Source organism: Heptranchias perlo, chromosome 11, assembly GCF_035084215.1.
Source record: "Heptranchias perlo isolate sHepPer1 chromosome 11, sHepPer1.hap1, whole genome shotgun sequence".
NCBI lineage: Eukaryota > Metazoa > Chordata > Chondrichthyes > Hexanchiformes > Hexanchidae > Heptranchias > Heptranchias perlo.
The window spans coordinates 16,120,784-16,140,804 of NC_090335.1; the positions used below are offsets into that span (position 1 = coordinate 16,120,784).

The following is a 20,021-nucleotide window of genomic DNA, read 5'->3' on the forward strand; positions in this document are numbered from 1 at the left end:
ACACCACATGCTGTGTAAATCCAATACATTGTCAAAACTGGTTAACAGAATATTCAGTAGGTCCCACAAACAGCAATGAGGTCAATGACCAGAATGTTTTTTTTTAGTGATGTTGGTTGAGAGATAAATATTGCCCAGGAAGAACTCCCCTGTTCCTCTTCGAATAATGCCAAGGAATCCTTTACGTCCACCTGAACAGGCAAACGGAGCCTTGGTTTAACGTTTCATCGGAAAGGTGGATCAGACCCACTTAAGCTCAGTTTAAGAGGGTGAATTTCCTTGGAGCTTCTCTTGCTCTGCCATCGTAACTTCAGCAGAAGTCTGGCAGATACTCCATTTATGCATGGAGACAGGTTTTCTGCCGCAGTTACATCCTTGCTTTCTAAACATTTAAAGAAAGAATAAAAGAACTTGTATTTATACAGCACAGTTCAAGACATCAGGACGTCCAAAACACTTTCAGCCAATGAAGTACTTTTGAATTGTAGTCACTATTGTAATTCTTACATTACAACATGACTAGACTTCAATGGTTGTAAAGCACTTTGGGACATGCTGAGGTCATGAAAGGCACTATGTAAATGCATTCTTTCTTTTTAATGTAGGAAAGGCAGCAGCCAATTTGTGCACAGCAAGATCCCACAACAGCAATGTGATAATGACCAGATCATCTGTTTTTTTAGGTGCAATGGGATCTTTTATGTCCACACAAGAGGGCAGATGGGGCCTTGGTTTCAGCAGCACTCCTTCAGTGTTGCACTGAAGTTTCAGCCTGGATTATGCACTCAAGACTGTGGAATGGGGCTTGAACCCACAATCTTCTGACTCAGAGGTGTGAGTGCTACCCATTGAGCCATGGCTGACACTTTCTTAAGCTGTCGGGAAAGAGCTCTATTACACCTGTACCCAGGTAGTGCATAGGTCTCTCCTGAGGAAGTCTATTACAGTTCCAACCAAGCAGGAGCTATGTAATGTGGATGGAGTGCTTGCCTGGCTACAGCTCGGACAGTAGCTCCTGATATCAGCTGCAGTATGAATGTGCCTAGAGCTCTTTTGAGTGTGTTAGCTAAGAATAAAATGCTCTTTCGGGATGGTATTATTCCTTTTGGATCATGGCATTCAGTTACATCATGAAATTGCTCTTGGTACTTGCTATTCAGATATATTTGAACGATTGAAAACTCCAGGCCCACATCAATACACTTGGACCAGCCTAGGATGGTAATATCATCCACATGGTGCCTATGTCACAATTGGACATATGCTGGGTGTGGAGGAAAGACAGGAGTCCTATGGTTAGGCTTCAACTATCAGGACAACGCTGGAATGGTGATTTTTTTAAAAAGTCTTGTTAATTTGGGAACTTTGATATTTCAGGATTACGTGCCATTTTCCCTATTAAATACGTTGAAAGAAATTATGACAAAATTGTAGATATTTGCTGACTTTGCGATTGTTCGACCTGGATTGATATGAGGCTTTGTTGGCATGTAAATCTGCAGGGTTCATTGTTGCACGATGTCAAGGATTCCATGTTTGATGAGGATGAGATTAACAGTGTTGACATGGCAGAAGCTGATGGATGATTTGCTTAATATTCTGTTTAAACCCTTTTTATTTCTATCAGTGGAATTGCCTGGAAATAAAAAGGGTTTAAACAGAATATTAAGCAAGTCACTTTTACTCTCATCTTAATTTGCCCATGTAAAAATTAGGTTTACCCGGATAATGATTACAGTAAGGGACTTTCGCTAAACTACATTGGCTGGATTTTGTAGGCAGAGATGCACATGTAACCAAAATCCCTTGGGAAATGGGTTTGCCTTGTCAAATGTTTTCAACTAGAGTGAGGCGAGGCAAACACTGAGATGTTTGAACCATTACGTTAAAGACAGAAAAAAAAACTTCTATTTATATAGCGCCTTCCACAACCTCAGGATGTCCCAAAGGACTTTGCAACCAATTAAATTTTGAAGTGTAGTCGCTATTCTAAATGTAGGCAATGCTGCAATCAATTTGCACACAGCAAGGCCCCACAAACTGCAATGTGATAATGATCAGATAATCTGTTTTAGTGACGTTGGTTGAGGGATAAATATCAGCCAGGGCACCGGGGAGAACTCCCCTGCTCTTTTTTGAAATAGTGTCATGGAATCTTTTACATCCACCTGAGAGGGCAGCCGAGGCCTCAGTTTAATGTCTCATCTGAAAGACGGCACCTCCGACAGTGCAGCACTCCCTCAATACTGCACTGGAGTGTCAGCCTAGATTTTGTGCTCAAGTCTTTGGGATTCGGACATCGCAAGGGGTGATGGTGGGAATTGCACATCGTAGGGGGGTGGGGGGAATCGGACATCATGGGGAGGTGTGGGGGGAATTGGATATCGCAGGGGGTGGGGGAAATCGGACATTGTGGGAGGGGTGGGGAGAATCGGACATCATGGGGGGGATAGAGGGAATTGGACATCGTGGGGACGGTGGGGGGAATTGGACATCTGGGGGGGGAATTGGACATCATGGGAGGGTGGGGGGAATCAGGCATCTGGGAGTTGGGGGGAATTGGACATCGTGGGGGGAATTGGACATCATGGGGGGGGTGGGGGGAATCAGACAGCGTGGCGGGGTCTTCGGGGAATCGGACATCGGGGGGGGAGTTGGACATCGTGGGGGGAGTCGGACATCGGGGGGGGGGGGGTAATCGGACATCGTATAGGTAATTGGACATCGTGGGGGTGGGTGGGGGGAATCGGACATCGCACGGGTAATTGGACATCGGGGGTGTGGGGGGATTCAGACATTGGGGGAGTGGGGTGAATCGGACATCGTGGGGGGGATGGGGGGAATTGGACATAGGGGGAGTGGGCGGAATCAGACATTGGGGGAGTGGGGGGAATCAGACATTGGGGGAGTGGGGGGAATCGGACATTGGGGGAGTGGGGGAATCGGAAATTGTGGGGGGATGGGGGGAATTGGACATCGGGGGAGTGGGCGGAATCAGACATTGGGGGAGTGGGGGGAATCGGACATCGGGGGAGTGGGCGGAATCAGACATTGGGGGAGTGGGGGGAATCGGACATTGGGGGAGTGGGGGGAATCGGACTTTGGGGGAGTGGGGGGAATCGGATATCGGGGGAGTGGGGGGAATGGGACATCGGGGGAGTGGGGGGAATCGGACATCGGGGGAGTGGGGGGAATCGGACATCGGGGGAGTGGGGGGAATCGGATATCGGGGGAGTGGGGGGAATCGGATATCGGGGGAGTGGGGGGAATCGGACATCGGGGGAGTGGGGGGAATCGGATATCGGGGGAGTGGGGGGAATCGGATATCGGGGGAGTGGGGGGAATCGGACATCGGGGGAGTGGGGGGAATCGGACATCGGGGGAGTGGGGGGAATCGGATATCGGGGGAGTGGGGGGAATCGGATATCGGGGGAGTGGGGGGAAATCGGATATCGGGGGAGTGGGGGGAAATCGGATATCGGGGGAGTGGGGGGAATCGGACATCGGGGGAGTGGGGGGAATCGGACATCGGGGGAGTGGGGGGAATCGGATATCGGGGGAGTGGGGGGAATCGGATATCGGGGGAGTGGGGGGAAATCGGATATCGGGGGAGTGGGGGGAAATCGGATATCGGGGGAGTGGGGGGAAATCGGATATCGGGGGAATGGGGGGAATCGGATATCGGGGGAGTGGGGGGAATCGGACATCGGGGGAGTGGGGGGAATCGGACAACGGGGGAGTGGGGGGAATCGTATATCGGGGGAGTGGGGGGAATCAGATATCGGGGAAGTGGGGGGAATCGGACATTGGGGGAGTGGGGGGAATCGGACATTGGGGGAGTGGGGGGAATTGGATATCGGGGGAGTGGGGGGAATCGGATATTGGGGGAGTGGGGGGAATCAGACATTGGGGGAGTGGGGGGAATCGGATATCGTATGGGTTATTGGACATGCTCTTTGAATCCGGTACAGGTTTACAGATCACCCTTCATCTCACAACATTCATTGCATTTCTTAAAAATGCTGTCAGTTATGACATCCCAGTCAATGAAGTAGGCTTTTCTCAATTTTGTTGTGCAATTTCTCCTCAGTTTTTCACAATTTCACACCTGGATGAACAAAATATTCATTATTTCTGTGGCAGTTAAGTGCCAACTTACCCATTTGAGAAGTGTGAAAGGAGCACTGATACAAGTGTGCTGATTGGACAATTTTCTTCCACTCTGTAACGAATGCATATTACACAAAGTCATCCGCAGCTAAGTGGGGGGAATCGGACATTTTGATTTAGGTTCTGTAAAAAAAAACTTTGAAGTAAAGGGAACTAAATTTTTGTTTGCAAAAAGAGGAAACAAAGGGCCTTAGCTGCAAAGATGTAAATAAATGGGGAAAGAATTTACGAGATTCTCCCGATCTCCTGCCCCCGGAAAAACAATGTAAATTGCTGCTTTTAACCCTTTCCTCTGGGGGCTGCGCCAATCTCCTGCCGAAGTTATGCAGTAGATCGGTTCGAGCCCCCGGAGAAATTCCAGGCAATAGTTTTACACGTAACTATCACAAACTATCAATGCAATAAGGTGTCAGCCTTGGATCAGTGATAGCACTCTCACCTCTGAGTCAGGAGGTCATGGGTTCAAGCCCCACTCCAGAGACTTGAGCATGTAATCCAGGCTGACACTTCAGTACAGTATTGAGGAAGTGCTGCACTGTCGTCTTTCGGCTGAGATGTTAAATTAAGGGAAGTCCTCCCTGGTATCCTGGCCATTATTTATCCCACAACCATCATCAGTAAAACAGATCATCTGGTCATTACCACATCACATTGCTGTTTGTGGGATCTTGCTGTGCGCGAATTGGCTGCTGTGTTTCCTACATTCATTACAACAGTGACGACACATCAGAAGTACTTCATTGGCTGTGAAGCGCTTTGAGATGTCCAGAGGGCATGAAAGGTGCTTAAAAATACTTTTTCCACACTCAGATTGTTCACCTTATGCTTGCATGAAAAAAAACGCTTCTGCATAACTGTGTATTATAAAATCAATGACACTGGAAAATGGTGTAATCCTGAGGTAGAAGACTGCTAAAAATAGAACTCTAACATAGTAATCAGTTTCTGTGGGACAGCTGTGGTTACAAAAATGTGTGACCATCGCTGGATATGATTAGCATTCAAACACATGTGTGAGGATTGATTGTAGCGAGTTAAAGGAAGAATAATTTGAGTTTTCTTTTAAAAAGAAAGTCGGATTTAAAAGCAGTGTTTCTTTTATCATTTCCTCCTCCCTAATTCAGAAAGCACTCAGCACCAGTCAACTACTATTGTAGCCCTGCTGACTCAAGCTGTCACCGAAGAAATTCAGAATATGTCTGGTTTTGAGGAAACTCTGAGCAAATGGTGAGGAGCCTTTCCTTTCAGCCAGCTTTTGAAGTTCCTGCGGGTTCGTAGAGCTGTGGCCTTGCGTGTTTTTTTTGTAGATACTTGTCTGGGTTAACATGGCTCTAAATTCTGGGTAATATATGGAGGAAGACTGGCTTTGAAGTGGGTTTTGAATCTATTATGTGATTACATTCTTCTGTGTATTTTTTCTTCTCAAGGTTATCCCACTGTGCAAAATCTACTGATGTACTGTGGTACCTCAGTGGTGATTTAGTGCAGATACGCTGGGTCCAGTTTCAAACAAAACCTGCAGTTATACCAATGCTTTTCAACTCTTGCTATAGGCCAAAGTACTGAAAAGTAGCCCTTTGCTTAATAAATGTATCCAGCTGACTTCTGTTTAATTTTCTTCAGTTCCATTTTGTGAAACCTAAAATCATATATAGCAAATACTGCATCATATTTTGCTTGGGTGAAAATAAAGAGCCCTTTGCTGAATTATCAGTAAATGAGTAACATTAAAATAACAGTATAGTCACTGTTTAATGTAGGGAAACGTGGCAGCTAATTTGCACACAGTAAGGTCCCACAAATAACAATGATATAAATGACCAGATAATCTGTTTTAGTGATGTTAGTTGAGGGATAAATATTGGCCAGGACTCTGCTGCTTTTCTTCGAAATAGTGCCATGGAATATTTTCTGTCCACTTGATAGGGCAGACGGGGCCTCAGTTCAAGGTCTCATCTGAAAGGCATTAAAACAAATACTGATACTCGGGCCATTTGTAACACATCACTAGATTTGATGGATATATTGATCTATTTCAGCACTAGCCACTTTTTCTCTTGTATACATTTCAATAAGAATACACCGACATATGATGAACTATTGATATTTTCCACAAGTGTTTGCATCAAGGATTACAAATATGCTACTGTTAAAAACTCTGCTATGGTGCTGCTCAGGTTGTTTAAAGTTTCATAATTCACCTACTGATGTTTTTTTTATTCATTCATGGGATGTGGGCATCGTTGGCAAGGCCAGCATTTATTGCCCATCCCTAATTGCCCTTGAGAAGGTGGTGGTGAGCTGCCTTCTTGAACTGCTGCAGTCCGTGTGGTGAAGGTTCTCCCACAGTGCTGTTAGGAAGGGAGTTCCAGGATTTTGACCCAGCGACAATGAAGGAACGGCGATATATTTCCAAGTCGGGATGGTGTGTGACTTGGAGGGGAACGTGCAGGTGGTGTTGTTCCCATGTGTCTGCTGTTCTTGTCCTTCTAGGTGGTAGAGGTCGTGGGTTTGGGAGGTGCTGTCGAAGAAGCCTTGGCGAGTTGCTGCAGTGCATCCTGTGGATGGTACACACTGCAGCTACGGTGAGCCAGTGGTGGAGGGGGTGAATGTTTAGGGTGGTGGATGGGGTGCCAATCAATTGAACTGCTTTGTCCTGGATGGTGTCGAGCTTCTTGAGTGTTGTTGAAGCTGCACTCATCCAGGCAAGTGGAGAGTATTCCATCACACTCCTGACTTGTGCCTTGTAGATGATGGAAAGGCTTTGGGGAGTCAGGAGATGAGTCACTCGCCACAGAATACCCAGCCTCTGACCTGCTCTTGTAGCCACAGTATTTATATGGCTGGTCCAGTTTAGTTTCTGGTTTAAAACAGCACCTCCCTTTTTAAGATGTGCTGATTGCTGTCAATGCCACGTAAATCCAGCTAACATTGCCCTTCTGTTGAAGTGTACATTGAAATATCAGTGGAGCATTTTAAACTGCTGTTAATGTGTTGCCGATTGTCTGCCCCCTGCCCTACAATTATCGCATGAATGCACATCACACACACACACACACAGGACTGGACTTTCCTCCTCTATCCCGAACCGAGTCTGGTGGAAAACCCAGGGAAATCAGATGGCGAGGCCTACTGCCAAGTTCGTTCCCCCAACCTCTATTTTCCTCCCTCTGCCCTAGCCAGGCAGACTGCCAGCCGCCCCTTCCCCACCTACGGCATGTAAATGACGGCAGAGAGGCAGGACCGCAGCTGCTGATACCGCCAACCCCAGGAACCACGAGGAGAGGGGCGTTGGCAGTTCCTGGGGAAGTGGCGGAAAGCCTACTGCTCCATTGGTTCGAGGGAGAGGGCCTAGTGGTGGCCTCCTCTCCCTCCATAATGGACCCAGTCACTCACCCGTTGAAGGCCTCACTCCAGTCCAAGGCCTTCAATACATAGTTTGACTTAGTCTCTGGGGTTCTTCTTTACTTTTGCCTCCTGCCTCTACTGGAGCTGGAGTGGGCGTTTCACCTCATTTCCCTCCTCAGCAGCAGCGGACTCCCTCTTAGTGTTTGGGAATCCTGCCGTGAGCCCACCCCACGTAAACAATCAGCTCTGACCCAGGAAAATAGGCTGGTATCATGGCGGGGTTACCCTTACGCAACAAAAATCTATCGACCACAGGGGAATCCAGGCCATAATTTGCTAACAGATTGACACATGCTTCATTGTAGCAACTGGTGATGCAGGAGGGTAGATTTTCCAAGTCACATCCTCTCACAAGATCACAAGATCATTACGGATGAGACGAGCCATTTAGCCCATTTTGGTCCATCCTTCGAGAACGAATGATAGATTTTTGTTAGATAAGGGAACCAAGGAATATGGAGCAAAGGCGGGTAAATGGAGTTGAGATAAGGATCAGTTGTGATCTAATAGAATGGCTGAACAGGCACGAGGAGCTGAATGGCCCACTCCTGGTCCTGTGTTGCCATGTCATAGAATCACAGAATGATAGAATGGTTACAGCACAGAAGGAGGCCATTTGGCCCATTGAGCCCGTGCCGGCTCTTTGTAAGTGCAATCCAGTTAGTCCCATTCCCCCACTTTTTCCCCATATTTTCAAGTATTTATCCAATTCCTTTTTGAAAGCCACATTTGAATCTGCTTCCACCACCCTTTCAGGCAGCGCATTCCAGATCATAACTACTCGGTGTGTAAAAAAGTTTCTCCTTATGTCGCCTTTGGTTCTTTTGCCAATCACCTTAAACCTCTGGTTTCGACCCTTCCGCCAATGGGAACAGTTTCTCTTTATTTACTTTATCTAAACCCTTCATGATTTTGAACACTTCTATCAAATCTCCTCTCAACCTTATCGTCTCTAAGGAGAACAACCCCAGCTTCTCCATTCTATTCACATAACTGAAGTCCCTCATCCCTGAAACCATTCTAGTAAATCTTTTCTGTACCCTCTCTAAGGCCTTCACATCCAACCTAAAGTGCGGTGCCCAGAATTGGACACAACACTCCAGTTGTGGCCGAACCAGTGTTTTATAAAGGTTCAACATAACTTCCTTGCTTTTGTAATCTATGTCTCTGAAGCCCAGGATCCCGTATGCTTTTTTAACTGCTTTCTCAACTTGTCCTGCCACCTTCAAAGATTTATGCACATATACCCCCAGGTCTCTCTGTTCCTGCACCCCCTTTAGAATTGAACCATTTTGTTTATATTGCCCCTCCTCGTTCTTCCTGCTAAAATGTATCGCTTTGCAATTCTCTGCGTTAAATTTCATCTGCCATGTGTCCGCCCATTCCACCAGCCTGTCTATGTCCTCTTGAAGTCTATTACTATCCTCTACACTGTTTGCTACACTTCAAGCTTTGTGTCATCTGCAAATTTTAAAATTGTGCCTTGTACACCCAAGTCCAAGTCATTAATATTTATCAAAAAAAGCAGTGGTCCTAGTACCGACCCCTGGGGGACACCACTGTACACCTTCCTCCAGTCCAAAAGACAACAGTTCATCACTACTCTCTGTTTCCTGTCACTTAGCCAATTTCATATCCATGCTGCCACTGCCCCTTTTATTCCATGGGCTTCAATTCTATTGACAAATCTATTATGTGACACTTTATCAAACGCCTTTTGAAAGTCCGTATACACAATATCAACTGCATTACCCTCATCAACCTCATCAAAAAACTCAATCAAGTTAGTTTAACATGATTTGCCTTTAACAAATCCGTGCTGGCTTTCCTTTATTAATCCACACTGTCCAAGTGACTATTAATTTTGTCCTGGATTATTGTTTCTGAAAGCTTCCCCACCGATATTAAACTGACTGGCCTGTAGTTGCCGGGTTTATCCTTACACCCTTATTCGAACAAGGGTGTAACATTTGCCATGTTTTCTATGTTCCTATGATCCTAATGTCCCCCTCCCCCCATTACAGCATTGAATTTGTTATTAAATGATTCCAGGGTGTTTGCCTTTATTCCTCTATCCAGGAGTGCATTCCATGTATCTTTGTTTGAAAAAGAATTTCTTGATATTGGTCCTAAACTTGCCTTTTTCTAGGTTAAACCTGTGGCCCCTTTCTTTACTCTTACAATCTAATTTGTAGTTTTCGTACCATTTTCTATCTATAAGATCACCTCTCTGAAGCCTCCTTTCAGTGCAGTATTGAGGGAGCAGTACACTGTCGGAGGTACCATCTTTTAGATGAGAGGTTAAACTGAGGCCTTGTCTGCTCTTTCAGGTGGATGTAAAAGATCCCATGGCACTACTTTGAAGAAGAGCAGGGGAATTCTCCCCGGCCAATATTTATCTCTCAACCAACATCACTAATACAGGTGCCCATTTATTTCATTGCTATTGACTATAATTCAAAAGTACTTCGTTGGCTGCAAAGCGTTTTGGGATGTCTTGAAAGGCACTATTCAAAAGTGAGTCTGTCCTTTCTTTCCTTCTTTCCCTCTCTCTTTCTTTCTCTCTCTCTTTCAGCATTGCCCATTACAGACAGACAGACAGACAGGATATGATTGCCTGTTCTTCAAAGAATTCGAGTAATATCCATCTTTTGTACTTACTGCCTTGTTACTGTGTGTAACTAATTGTACTTGATCATTAAAATTATTGATGCCACCGTATTGGTTGTCTTCTCATCTGCGTGTTGTCTGCACACAATCTGAACGTTGAGGGAGTGGAAGGCTGTCCTGCTGACCTACAGCGTTCCCTACATTACAACAGTGACTACTTCAAAAGTAATTCATTGGCTGTGAAGCACTTTAGAACGTCCTGTGGACATGAAAAGTGCAATATAAACGCAAGTCTTTTTTTTAAGTATGCATGCACAGAGCCCGCTGTTGGTGGCAAGAGCAGAGATTTGTCAGCCACAGATAGCCTGCAGTATAAAGGTGATACTACTGGCTGAGAACTGGCTGAGTGGAGCTCCAGGCAGACGGTGGCCGTGCAGTATAAATGCAGTCTTTGGGAGCTACAGTTACTGCCACTGGAACTAGTTGGAAGCACGTTCCAGGCCGACTTGTTTCTTCCTGTCTGAGTCGCTCTTTTTCTGACCCTAAGCCTTCTGGGAAAGACTCTCAGGGAGCTGGCATCTTCCTACATTAACATAGAAGCTGTTTCCAATCAGGCGAGAAGTTCTTCTACTGCCCCTTAGCCATCTGGGAAAGGCATTAGCAAGAGTGATTACATATTCTGATACGGACAGGCAGCATACAGAGCAGCACCAGACGAGTTTGCTCCCTTTAATCTCATCCCAATATCACTATTTACCTGCACATATTAACTTAAGCCCAGCTTGATGTGGGACTTGAGATACCAATGTTGGATGCTGGACCCACAGGATATACACTTACTGCCTAGTCAGCTGGATTGTGCGTTACTTTTCACTCCATAGAGTAATGCCCTACTCTGCGGTTCAGCTGGTTACTGACGTAGCACATCAAATTATTGGCAGATTTGAAAGTCAGTTGGCAATCGTGCTCAATCATTATGACCACAGCTATGTGAAACTACAGCCCTAACAATTACACCAGTAACCTACTCATCTTTAATTGAATCGCACATACACTGCCAAGCAGAAAATATTGGGCCACTAAAACATTTACCATTTTTTTTTGCTTTTCTATCTGCTTGACAACAGGTGTAGAGATGCAGAGAGTTGTGATTATTATACAGCAGCACATCCTCAAGCTTTAATGTGTTAGGCTTTGAAAGTACTTTATAAACAAAAGAAAGAATTTGCATTTCTATAGTGCCTTTTACGACCTCAGGGCGACCCAAAGCGCTTTACAGCCAATTAAATACTTTTGAAGTGTAGTCACTGTTGTAATGTGCTCACATTTCTTTCTTTCTGTCTTTATTTTTTTTCTTGTCTCTCTTTCTCTTCTGTGCACATGAGGTGACCATTTTCTACCACTGCTTTTCCATGCAACAGATCATGCTCTGGGATGTCACATCAGTACCCCACTGGATGTCATGCCAGTATTCAGAGGCCGAAGCTCTGGTCTCCCCTCGCTGGGGCAGTTTGGATGGGGCTCAAACCCATAACCTTCTGACTCAGTGGCGGGAATGTTACCACTGAGCCAAGGCTCACTTTGGGCAGTGGTAGGGGGAACTAAAATGTCCCCATTGCCCCTAGATTAGGGAGGAAGGAATAGAATTAGCCAAGGCTCCCACCCAGATTGCTATCTAATGATGCTCGTTGGAAAGAGCAAATGTGTGGATAATAAATGCAAACAGGATCAGGATGGGCTGTGAAGCACTCTGAAGTCAAATAGCCTACTGACGATCACTGTACAGGCTCAGGCACAGAAAATGGTTACTTGAGCAAAGCACTTGAGGACTTATTCACTCAGGTGATGATTATTGGCACGGTCATGTCGGGGCAAAGTGGGCTTATGTGTTGTCCTATTGTAGGATGGGTAGTGGATTGAGGGAATGTCCCTTTATTGGAAAGTGGGACAGAAGGAGGTAAGGCGGTGGTGTCAAAGGCAGACTGTGTTACACAGAAGAGAAGGCTTGAGTGTTGAGATGTGCTCTGATGCTGCTTGCAGGAGTCCTCTGAGTACAGGTCATTGTGATGTTCTCCACCATGTCGTTCTGGATCCAACTGAGCCAGGACCGCCTCACCAGCAATGTTAAAGTCCAGCCCATCTTGAAGGCGCCGTTGTGAAGGACACCAGGCTATAAGAATTCATACACACAATCTAGAGCATACTGCCGAGCCCCACCCAACCTGTCTAGGCAGCAAAACTTTCCCTTTAAACCCAAATAATTATCTTGACGACCAATCTTGTAGAAGCATGTGCCTCATTATAGCCCTCCTCTTTTGTTGTTTGCCATTCTGAGTGCGGTCATTATCCATGGGAGCAGAGGGTGGGCTTTGTCACACACCAGCCATCCGGTGATGTAATTTTCTTCCTTGAAGAGGCCAGGGAGGTTGAATCTCGCAGTATGAAGGCATCGTGGCAATTTCCTGCATATTGGGCGTGAATATACAGGATCATCTGCATGTTGTCTGAACATTGAGGGAGTGGAAGCCCCTCCTGCTGATATAGTTCAGGGGTTGTTCTGTGGGAACAGGCAAAGCAAAGTGGGTGCCATCGACTGCACTCTGAAACCCAAGGAAACTGGCAACCTTGTAAAAGTGGATGGTTCTATCTGGCTGCTGCTTTGCTGTGATAACGGAGGTGATGAATTTCCCTGCTCTCCTGTAAGGGGTGTCAGTGATCTGACTAATGTATCTCCCTACTATATCCTGACTGATATTGCCCAGATTGCCCGTAGCTGCCTAAAATCACCCTGTGATGTAAACGTTGAGGGTGGTGATCCCTTGCACGGCCAAGAAAGAGCAGTGCAGGCAGAAGAACATGGCTGCAGGTCCTCAAGAGTAGGTGACAGAACTGCCCTATGGCCTCTTTGGTAAAGGGTGTTCTTAAGCTTAACGCTCCAGAAAGAATATGACCCGTGCTGTCTGTATATTCTATGGGGGCGTGGGGGTGGAGGTTAATATGACCCGTGCTGTCTGTATATTCTATGGGGGCGTGGGGGTGGAGGTTAATATCTGGTGGGCTGCTTCCCCATTGAATGCTGCCTGGCTCTCCTTTGCTCCATCCTGTGCTGCTCCATGATAACAGCATACAAGTGAGAACATCTCACTTCCCGTAGGGTGTCGGAGGGGCTGATAATATTTCCAAGTCACACTCCATCCCGACTTGGAAATATATCGCCGTTCCTTCATCGTCGCTGGGTCAAAATCCTGGAACTCCCTTCCTAACAGCACTGTGGGAGAACCGTCACCACACGGACTGCAGCGGTTCAAGAAGACGGCTCACCACCATCTTCTCAAGGGCAATTAGGGATGGGCAATAAATGCTGGCCTTGCCAGCGACGCCCACATCCCATGAACGCATATGTAAAAAAAATCCACTGGTGGTCTGATCCTGCCCATAAGCAGAAAGGCAAAAATGTTGCTTCCCAGCTGCAGAAGTCACTATTCAAACTCTCCAGATTCTTCTGGATCAGAAGCTCCTCATTTCCACCAGTCTCAGCTGGTCCTTATGAATCTCAGTCTAAGTTACCCAGAGTGCGTCAGGTGTGTAAAACCAGGAAACTGGGAGCTGCTGTGCCACTGGCCCTCGTTCCGACATGTGCAGGTTGCCCGAATGATATTTCTGTCAGGGCTGCTGGCCCCCACACCGAGGGTCCTGTGCTTCCTACTTTCAATCTCCTCCTAGAGGGCTCGTAGGTCTGAATCAGTGAGGTTCTGTGTTCTTCTCCTATGTGTTGCCATGCCCTGCTGCCGTCTTCCTGCTGATCTTCTAACTGTAGGTATAATTCTTGATAAGAATAGTGAAAAGATTGATGAGAAATGAACTGAAGTTATCTGAAAGTCGAGTGAGTCAAGCACTGTTAGCTTTCTTACTTACTTGCATCCCAGCTGAAGTTGCAGGCTGCACGGCAGTTTCCAAACATTCCAGCTAATTGCACCCGTGTTACATGGGTTTTACACCAATGAATACGTAAATGGGTATGCAAATGAACTGACACAGGAAAATCCCGTGTGACTACCTCCCCAGACCACTGGCAGGCATAAATCTTTTTTCGTTGGTGTAACTGTGGAGCAACTCACTACATGGAAATTTAGGGTCTTTGCCTTCTTTATCCTGGTTGCATATCAGTGTTTACAGTCCTGGTAAAACGATACGCAAGTCACTTTACCAGGACAACTGCTGTTTCAGCACTATCCTGGCTTTGCTCACCCTGGCTATGAGACACACCACCTGCTCCCTTGACCCCTTTCCCACTGTTGACCATCCAAATTTCCCCCTAGAACTCCCTGTTCCTCCAACTTTGCCCTCTTGTGCATCTCCTTCGTCTGACCATTGGCGGACGTGCCTTCAGCCACCTACATCCTGCCCTCTGGAATTCCCTCTCTTAGCCTCTTCGCCTCTCCACCTCCCTCTCTTCCTTTAAGACTCTCTTTAAAACCCACCAAGTTTTTGGTCACCCCTCCCAATATCTCCTCCCTTTGGCTTGGCATCCATTTTTGTCTGACTATACCTTTGTGAAGCACTTGGGATGTTTTTCTATGTTAAAGGCGCTATATAAATGCAAGTAGCTGTTGTGGGAACACAGTGAAAAACTAGTAAAGCATCACATCATGGACTCGGCTATGCTACAGAACATAAAGATCACATAACATATCTGCCACTTACAGATACTCCTTTGCTGCTTGTAACTAGTCCCAAAACAACCCCTCTCTCTCATACCTGGAAACTCTCAAATCTTAGCGTGGAACTCAATTTTCCATCCAACTCAGTTTAAGAGTGTGACCTGGTGAATTTCCTCTCCAAGTCTTTTTCATGCAGCCTGTAATTGTCGACCAACCAGCAATGCAAGAACCAAAATAGCAACATATAAAAAATGCCGAGCGATTGCTTCAAGGACCAGCATTCACAATACCCACATTTTGTATCTTGTCAATCAGTGGCAGCAAAATGCAGACACAATGACTGTTGGTAACTAGCATTTGCTACATTTTATAGGTGCCTTATATACATTTATATTCACGACCTCAGGACGTCCCAAAGTACTTTTGAGGTGTAGTCACTGTTTCAATGTAGGAAACATGGCGGCCAATTTGCGCACAGCAAGATCCCACAAACATCAATGTGATAATGACCAGATAATCCGTTCTCAAAGGTGACAGTGCTTCTTACTGAGCCACGGCTGACAAAGGGCTGAAGCTTTCGCTAAAATGGCGAATGAGACAAATCTCTTCAGCGTTTGTATACTGTTACCCCATGGCGCAATTTCAGGGACATCAAAATCTAGAGTTTTTCAGCACAGAGGAGGCCTGTCGCGCCTGTGCTGACTCTCTGAAAGAGCTATCCATTTTGACTCATTCTCTAGCCCCCTTTCTCCATACCCTTTTAAATCTTTCTTTTTCAAAGTCAAAACTTTCTGAAATTTAGACATGACATTCTATTTGTATTAATCTAACAACACCCTGGAGTCCATCCACTTAAGGGAGATATTACATCAAGACCACAAACATAATTACAAAGGCAGAGATGATGGAAGAGGTTATGCAATAGTGAGCCCTTCCACAATAAGTGAAGGATTCGATGGAAACACTGCAAAGACCATTAGAAATGACATGTAACATATGAACTATTTCTGAAAATAATAAGCTGTGAGGAACTTGGAGCTGGGGACAGTTGGAACATATCATATGGCACATTGCTGGAGAACTTATTTGATTTGAACTTTTTTTCCCCCTAAACAGTCTAGTTGGACCAACCAAAGGGGATACTGTTTCTTTAAATTTTTTGATTTATGATAATCTTTTTGCACAGTTGGTAGCATGGAACAACAGAGTTCTCATATTCTTTGAAGTGCATTTTAAATGCACTGCCAACTTTGAATAGTTGTGGCACTATTTCTGGCCGGCTTCACACACCCCATTGTTTTTAATGGTGGGGGGGGAGGTGGTTGGGGGTACTGTACCAGACCCCCGTCACCATTGTGATTTTGGTGATGTCAATACATATAAATGCGCTCATTTAAAACCAAACGTAAGCCTGCAGCACCTTATATATTTTAATTTAAGAGAGGAAATGTATTGTAAAGTTCTGGCAGCAGCCTATTTAAATTTATGAAAAACACGAATGTTCGCCAAAGTACTCTGGTTTCTGTTATCTTCAAATATACTCAGATTATATATATCCTGTGTGAAGGAAAAGACTATCATTCGTAGGCATTGCAGATATTTCTTTTCGATAATAATAGGACCTAAAGCCAAAATGTATACGATGGCTTTGGATGCATTCTAGATGGTCTCCACAGGTGTTGGACATTTACATGGATACTGCTATTCCCTCATAGTATCAGTTTCTGCTGTGGGTTGAATCCCAACCTGGAGAATCAACTTGATCTTATCAGGGTTTTGACAGTGTACTATATTTTAATATCTGCTTTTCATGAGTCATTTTAACAAGTGCAGTAGTAAAAAAGGAAAATTTGATACAAAACAGCAACAGATGTAGTTGGACCATCATTCCAAGAGCAGAGACCTGCAACGCTATTCTGTGTAGAACTGTGATGTTTAAACACACTCATGCACTGACTACACTATGTGTTTATAGAATGAGAATTGGCCGTTCTTGGCTAAGCAAGTTTAATACCTTGAGTGCCAAATACGAGAAAGACAATGGGCTAATAAGATATTCTTCCTTCACAAGATGGAGCAAGAGATAAGCATATTTAGCAAAGAAATGCCAGTACTCATTATTCATTTTAAATCATGTCCTTCTATTGCTATGTGTGGTTATTTATCAGTGATCCTGATTTCATTGAGACACTGCCAGTTTTATTAGTACTGTCCTAATTCTGATCACCTTGTCCTCAGTCCCGGTCACAGTGGGGTAATTCCATCTTTTGAGACCCTGCTCTATGCTACTTAAAAATATGTTTGTAAATACTGCCTATCACATGATGTAGCCAGAAAACAATTTGCTTTCAAGAATAGAATTCTAATTGTTTATTGACTTTGCTGGACTTGTCCTCACCAGTCCCTCCCCACTCTGAACACTGCCACACAGTTTTTTGTTAACAAGCCCTTGACGAGTATGTAAGACATATTAGAATGTAAGTACGTTGGTGCCTTTGTTTCGTGTGATCTCCCTTTATTCCTCAAGAAAAGTGTCTCCTCCATTCTCTTGTTCCGATCTTGCTCGGTCATCAGGAACTGGAGCTGGCTCACTCCCCGGCCTCTGACAACATGGCTTTACCTGTCAATAAGAGCTGCATGAGATTGGCCTGATGATGTTAACTCGCTTGCCAAGTTTTGCTCCCTCCTGCCAGGATATCAACACCCAACCCTCCCAGAAGACTTCACCCACTGAGACTGAGATCAGGAATTCAGCATAGTTGAGGGTGGGGGTGACAATTTTTCCCACCATCCCATGATATTCCAATGGTACTGCCTTATGGAAACTTTTAATCTGTTAGAGAAACAAATGATCTTGTGTGACATGAACTTAAGTTTCAGTATGTATCCTGTTCATGTTGCCATAAGGATTCTCTCCCCAGATTAGTGGTGCTAGCAACACTGTGATGAAGGTTGTTTATAACATTTACCGGACACAATTATGGGCAAAGAAATTATCTGCATGCCTTTTTAAAAGCCGTGTTCACCATTTTGCTATGAATCGTGCAGAGATGAAATTTTCACTTGCTACTGACATCAAAGGATATCTTAGAAGCCATACCTGCACTTACCTCGGGCCATCATTTTAGCCAAAAAATGTGGGTGTGAGTAAACCTTGGTACTCTTTTAATGTTCCATTTATGTTCAACTCTGTGCTGGGAGTACTGAATTGACTCTAATGTGTCTGTGTTCAGTCCTACTGTCTGAACTGCCTGTATTGGGAGTACTGAATTGACTCTAATTTGTCTGTGTTCAGTCCTACTGTCTGAACTGCCTGTATTGGGAGTACTGAATTGACTCTAATTTGTCTGTGTTCAGTCCTACTGTCTGAACTGCCTGTATTGGGAGTACTGAATTGACTCTAATTTGTCTGTGTTCAGTCCTACTGTCTGAACTGCCTGTATTGGGAGTACTGAATTGACTCTAATTTGTCTGTGTTCAGTCCTACTGTCTGAACTGCCTGTATTGGGAGTACTGAATTGACTCTAATTTGTCTGTGTTCAGTCCTACTGTCTGAACTGCCTGTATTGGGAGTACTGAATTGACTCTAATGTGTCTGTGTTCAGTCCTACTGTCTGAACTGCCTGTATTGGGAGTACTGAATTGACTCTAATTTGTCTGTGTTCAGTCCTACTGTCTGAACTGCCTGTATTGGGAGTACTGAATTGACTCTAATTTGTCTGTGTTCAGTCCTACTGTCTGAACTGCCTGTATTGGGAGTACTGAATTGACTCTAATGTGTCTGTGTTCAGTCCTACTGTCTGAACTGCCTGTATTGGGAGTACTGAATTGACTCTAATGTGTCTGTGTTCAGTCCTACTGTCTGAACTGCCTGTATTGGGAGTACTGAATTGACTCTAATGTGTCTGTGTTCAGTCCTACTGTCTGAACTGCCTGTATTGGGAGTACTGAATTGACTCTAATTTGTCTGTGTTCTGCCCTGCTCTCAGGATTGCTTCTACTGGGAGTACAGAAATAATGGGCTTACAAAAAAGAACAAAAAACATTTTACTTGTTAAGGCCCCGTTAACAGCCAATCATGAAAAACTCATGGGGGAGGAATATGGAGCTGGAGATTATAATGGGCAGGAAAACTTCAAGATATCATGAACAGCAACCAGGCCCATAAAGTGGCGAGAGGGAGGAGGAATCCTTAAACTTATTGCCAAGAGGTGCTTGGATTCTTTTCCCAAACACCCTGGGCATGTAAAGCCAGAAGCAACTATCCTTCTGTTTGTAAATGTGATCACAAATGTCAAATGGGGAAAAAAAATTACTGAACAAAAAGAAATGCAACCTTTGAACTGAACTCTTGCCGACCTTGTTCCTGTGTGCTTTGCTTAGTCAACAACTTCCATTATCGTTGCATCATTTGACTACCAGGATGGTAGAAGGCGAACTAGATGGACCTTGGTCTTTATTCGTCCAGCAATTCCTATGTTCTCGTCCCGGCGCCTCATGGGGCACAGGAAGGGGATCCAGCTCCTTTTGTCAGGGGCAAAAGGTTAATTGGAATCATTACTTGCGGGGAATGAAAGAACCTTTCAACAGGAAGCATAGACCTGGTGCTTGTGCCCAACCCTCCTGTTGGTGCTGACAACAGCCTCGAAGGCCAAAGCTGAGGGATAAAGCAGTTCTTCCGCTGCACTGCTTATCAATTATACATCCGCAAAAATAGCATGAAGTCTGCGGTGCGCACCTAAGGTGAGGACGGAGGTGGTATCAACGCAACATGAAGTAATGACTCCTCGGCAGGGAAACATGCTGGAAATCCATGCAAATTACCTTATTTATGCTGATTTATAACCAAATAAAAATCACTTTTAGGCCATTGGCACTCATAAACACAGGGTGCATCGCTACTGGCAGCAATGCACTAAAAATAAATTGCGTGCAACTATCAAAAAACCCACCGTTTAATAAGAGAGAATGCTGAAAATTTATCTTGAATATTGAACTAAAATTACAGTCTAACATGTTTATCCAATTTGATTTGATGTGTACTGTATGTCATTTCAGTGAATGGGAATGGTTTTGCACACTACATTGGATTTAATATTTTAATACTCGACCTCGAGTGAATTGTACTTAGGGCTACATTTAAATGTAACGGAAATGTTAGTGTGAAAGGCT

General features: G+C 44.9%; 1 long non-coding RNA gene across 1 annotated transcript in view; it reads left to right on the forward strand.

The window, feature by feature from the left end:
• The window catches only part of LOC137326896 (uncharacterized), a 31,237-nt gene extending 12,050 nt beyond the window's left edge, over positions 1-19,187 (forward strand). The window contains exon 3 of the long non-coding RNA XR_010964282.1: positions 18,839-19,187. This is a non-coding gene — a long non-coding RNA (uncharacterized lncRNA). The remainder of the gene's footprint in view (positions 1-18,838) is intronic.
• Positions 19,188-20,021: the final 834 nt, after the last annotated feature.